This window comes from Peromyscus californicus, unplaced genomic scaffold (assembly GCF_007827085.1).
Source record: "Peromyscus californicus insignis strain IS unplaced genomic scaffold, ASM782708v3 Scaffold_15__1_contigs__length_86483966, whole genome shotgun sequence".
Taxonomy (NCBI): Eukaryota; Metazoa; Chordata; class Mammalia; order Rodentia; family Cricetidae; genus Peromyscus; species Peromyscus californicus.
The window spans coordinates 55,428,461-55,433,531 of NW_026294447.1; the positions used below are offsets into that span (position 1 = coordinate 55,428,461).

The 5,071-nt window shown below is 47.6% G+C and overlaps 1 long non-coding RNA gene across 2 annotated transcripts; it reads left to right on the forward strand.

The window, feature by feature from the left end:
• Nucleotides 1-902: 902 nt before the first annotated feature.
• Nucleotides 903-4,689, forward strand: LOC128110533 (uncharacterized). 2 transcript variants are annotated; one of them, XR_008218241.1, is made up of 4 exons: nucleotides 903-1,131; nucleotides 1,618-1,689; nucleotides 1,957-2,094; nucleotides 3,983-4,689. It is a non-coding gene; the product is annotated as an uncharacterized LOC128110533 (long non-coding RNA). The 2 variants fall into 2 exon arrangements; XR_008218240.1 differs by having other exon boundaries at nucleotides 903-1,689.
• Nucleotides 4,690-5,071: the final 382 nt, after the last annotated feature.

The following is a 5,071-nucleotide window of genomic DNA, read 5'->3' on the forward strand; positions in this document are numbered from 1 at the left end:
CCTAGAAGTAGAATCAGAAATGGGGCTGTTGGGCAGCCCCCTGACTGCATTGATTTATTTTTGGCATGGCACTGTAGTGCTCCCCTAAAATAAACCAGGGAGGAGCTCAAGGTTCCGGTGTTGTGTCTGGAAGGTGGAGTGGAGTCGGCTACTCAGTGTGGTGGAAGTACATTAATCAAATAGTCTGCTTAATAGAGAGTTCTCAGATATGCCACGTGTGAATTGCCAGTTTTCAAAGAATTATAATGCAGCAAAATATAGGAACCACACAGCTCATAATTTAACCTGCATTAGATGTGACAGAAGCACCTGAAGGGCTGTGGTTAAGAACCAGAAGCATTTGGTGTGACATTGTGACATTTGGAATGTCACACCTATGGAGAAATGGCTTTCTCTTGGCTCTGACTGACCCACAGATTTTGCAAACAGAAAACTCAGACCCTGGAGAAAACAAAAACAGACATGCTTTAACCCAGCCTGCAGCACAGAGAGCTGGACGGATGCCTCAGGATCCAGGCAGAGTGCAGGCAAGATCGGGGGGTGAGCCTCAGACACACAGGCCCACTATGTGTGTCTAGAGCGTGTCTGGGGGGAGGTGTCTTCAGAGGGTGGGACAGACGCAGCGAAGGTCATTTTGTAATACCCAAAGATTCATCTATTCATTCTTTTCTCATCTCCCCACCTTCCCCTCCCCTTCCTATCTTTCTTCCGTTGTCTCCTCCCCCTACTCCTCTTCTTTTTTCCCTCCCCGTCCTTCCCTCCCTCCCTCCCTCCCTCCCTCCCTCCCTCCCTCCTCCTTTCTATAAATGTCTTTGTCAGTTTTATTGTAGTGGACTTTGGCTATGGCTGTTTCTCTGCTCACTCTGTCTCTCTCTCCTTCTCTCTGTCTCCCTCCACTCCCTCTCTTCTCCTCTTTCTTTCTATAGACTGTGACCCGCCCCCTCCGGAGATTGCAGTTAAACAGAAATGCTTTGCAAGGACTAGCTGTCACAACTCTAGGACCTCAAGATCTTAAGACCTGGCGACACAGACAGAGATGGCGTGGTCCTGTGCCTTGGCTTCAGTTCCCAGTGGGGTTCCATTGACAGTTGGCTTCCTACGCCACAGGAGTTTGGAAACCTTATCAGAGAGGTTACACGGTCCCCCAGTCAACCCCCTGATAAGTCCTGCAGACGGTTTCTACTGACCTTACCTCAAGTGCCTCTCCCAGCCCCTGGCTTCCCCCTGACGCACAGTGAGGGCTCAGCACCCATAGACTGCTGGCTTGAAACAACTGGCATGCTGTCTCCTGATTGGGTGGCTTATAAGCTGCGGGGCATACTTGGATGTTTAGTCTCCATGCCCACCCCGGCTGGCTCCTGGGAGGATGATGTGGGCAGCTGAAAGTCGAGAGTTGGGTCTTGTCCCTGGGTTGGAGCCATGTGCAGTGGCTGTCTCCGTGAGCGGCAGATGTCTCTCAGTATGGTTGCACACTTCGGCCTGTGACACAGACTGGCCTTTCATTCCTGAGACCTTTCTGACCCTGGGATATGACCTGGACACCTTCTCTGGGGTTAGAGAAGTCAGCTGGAGATAAGCATGGATTTCTTACTTTGTACCCTTTCTCCCTCCTCCCAGCATTCTTAGCTGCAAGCTTCTGAGTGTCTCCCACAGTGTTTTGAGGAGATCTGCAATGTTCTTCTTGCGCAGGTGAGATGGGAACTTGCTTTTCCTCGCTGGATCAGTCATTTGCCATGGGGACCTGAAAACAGATGCTAAAGAAGGCAGGTGTTCCCCGAGCTAGGTAGAGACATACCTATGAATTCCCCAGAGGGAAAGTGCTGAGCCAGAGGGTACCACTCCAAGAGGGACCGGCTTGGGATGAAAGGCATTTTGGAGTATTTGTTGAAACCATGAATGAACAGAAGAATAGGTGACTGAAAATAGTCTTTCTTCATTTTTCTTCATTTCTTTTAGATATTGTCACCCTGACTCTGTGTAACAAACTATGTCCAAAACATAGTGGCCCGTCAGCATGCCCTACATTTGTGCCTTTCTCCTACAACCCATCTCTCTCCATTCTATGGATGGAAATTATGGTCCCCTGGATGCGAGGTGAGTCCTTTACCACTGAACTGTGTCTCCAGCCCTCTTCATACTTTTTTTTTTTTGGTTTTTCGAGACAGGGTTTCTCTGTGTAGCTTTGTGCCTTTCCTGGATCTCACTTTGTAGACCAGGCTGGCCTCGAACTCACAGAGATCCGCCTGGCTCTGCCTCCCGAGTGCTGGGATTAAAGGCGTGCGCCACCACCGCCCGGCTCCTCTTCATACTTTTATTGTTCCTTAGTCTGTGGATCTTAGCCAGAGGCTGGGACCCCTTTACTAGGCTTTTGGTAGCTCTGGTCAGGCCTGGCTGGAGGCTCCCAGTGTGCTTGGGTCTGGGCCATGGGCCTGCCAGCCTCTTTTTTTATCAGTAGCCCAGGAACGTTTTGTAATGGTACTCAAACATCAAACCAGCAACACCGCCCCTCTGAAGCCGATGTTCAAGATTTATCTCCCAAGAGTCCACTGGCCAAAGCAGATTATGCTGCCAAGCCCGAAGTCAGCAGGGTGGGGTATGTCTCCACCCACACTGGGGTCAGGGAAAGAAGAGAAGCTCCATGCAGAGCAATAATGTGATCTCAGCATAAAGTTCTCCCAGCATGTATTTCTTTAAAGTTGGCCCAGGAAGGTCTACAACACAGATTCTGAGCTTCTTCATGGCCAAAGGAGGGGAAAAAAGTCATCTGGATGTCAGAGCCCCAGTGACCTTAAGAGATAAATAAAGTAGCTACAAGCACTCCTGTCTTTGGAAGGCTCTAGGAAAGCTCAGGCACCAGCCATCATCTCATTCCCTCACTGGCATCATGTTCTGAAGAGGGATGTGAGTGGTCCGAGGCAGGATGCAGGTGGCATGCTCACCTCTCTACCCCCTTGGGCTGCCAACTTCTCTGTGGCTGCTTCAAAGAGGACAGGCTTTTGGCTTGTCCTCCAGTCTTCTGTACTGACCAGGGCATCAGGACAAATTTTCAAAGCTCGTGCTTTGATCATGTGGTTTGAGGAAGGCTGTTTTCTGTCTCAGTAAATGCGGGCTAGCCTGGGCTACAAAGTGAAACACAGTAGAAAGAGAGAGGGGGAGGAAGGAAGAAATAAAAAGGAAGGAAGGAAGAAGGAAGAGGGAAGACAGAAGGAAGAGGGAAGACAGAAGGAAGAGGGAAGACAGAAGGAAGAGGGAAGACAGAAGGAAGAGGGAAGACAGAAGGAAGAGGGAACACGGAAGGAAAAGAAAGGAAGAAGGAGGAAGAAAGAAGGAGGAAGGAGGAAGGAAGGAGGAAGGAGGGAGGAAGAGAGAAAATTCAGGACATTCCAGTTCTTGGCAATAAGAAAATGGATGCCTTTTGGGGAGGGAGAGTTGTTTGTCTTTAAGACTGTAGCCCCCGGTGTGTGAACCACAGTCCAGGGCAAGGCCACACACCTGAGAGTCCCAGGGCAGCACAGGTTGGACTTGACAGGTTTGTGTTGTTGTTTTGTTTGTTTGATTTTTTTTTTTTAAGAAGAGGGCCCAGTGCTAGATAGGTAGGGAAGTGGGGAGGGTGGGTAGATATGTGAGGATTTGAGGGAGCAGGTGAATCTGGTCAAATACAGTGGGAAGGGGTTAGATCTGTGAGGAGTTGATAGAGGGGGTGGATCTGATCAAATACATTGTACAGGATTCTTGAAGGACTAATAAAAGATTAAAATTAAAATGGGAAACAAATTCTGTGTTTCTCCATGGTGCCCTCCTTCTCTGCTCTTTCCTGACCTCCTCTCCTCCTCTTGCCCCTCCTTCCCTCCTTCCTTCCTTCCCGAATCACTCTGTCTGCCTCTTTCTTTTCTTAGAAACTAATTCTTTTTCCATTGTGTGGAATGTTCTGGGAGGCTTTACTACATAGATTACATGAGTATCTTGGTCTGATGGTTCACAGGGAAAGGGGGACCCGTCTAACATGTCAGTTGTACGCGAAGCTTCCTCGTGGTTTCCTGTTTCCTCCAGCTACCTCGCCTGCCATCCCACTCTGGTCCTCTCTGGATCCAAGTGTATCTTTCCACATCCGCGGCCCTGCCGTTCATCTCCCTACCCAGCGGGAACCAGAAATAAACCCCGATGCATTTCAAATGTGAGACAGAGAAAGGAAATGGAGAGAATGCTGTCGGCGCTGGCTTCCATTGCCTGACAAATATAGCGTGGTGACTTGAATTCCGTAAGAATTAAGCTCTGGTCTCTTGAAATGCATGCAAATTCTTGCAGAATATATATGAAGAAGTCGCTCTAACTGTGGAGGCACTTCGGCTCCCTTGATAAATGGGGCTTCCAGACCACACTTTATTGAGTCTCTGATTTTTAATAATTTGAATCCTGCAAGATTTAATTCTGCATAATTCTGGCTGAAATCAGCTTTTGATTGAGTTGTAATGGCTCTGTTATTGTAAATATCTCCGCATGCTAATGCCGCACTGGAATTCAATAATATTTAGATGAAATTTTTCGCCTCCAGCGTTATGGGAGCAAGGTTTGGAAATCAGGAAGTTTATGTCACAGTGACATCTATTTTGGGGAACCTGCAACATTTTTAAATGCAATAAACGGTCATCCCAAGACAAGATTTAAATAATTATGAATCTTAAATATATATGTGTGGATCAATTATAATATGTAGAATATTATAGTATGAATAAAATATATGAAAAGTCTTAAAATATATGTCTTTATTTAACCTTGCAGTATTTTCTAAAATAGACCCAGTAGTGCGGTGGAGGAGGGGTGAGATGCTGAGCCGGGAAAGGCAGGGAGGGCCCATCTGCATCAACACCATTGTTGGGATTGGCAAACAAATTGTATCTTTGAGAGACTTGTTTAAATCCTGAGACTTAGCATCACTCGCTGTACAATCAAATGAGGCAAAGATGCTAGAGTGATTTCATCACATAGCTCAACTTGACCAGTGATGTCACGTTTTGCCACCTAACCGCAGTACAGTGCCTCTGCTGTGTGTGTCTCTAGGTGTTCTTTGAAT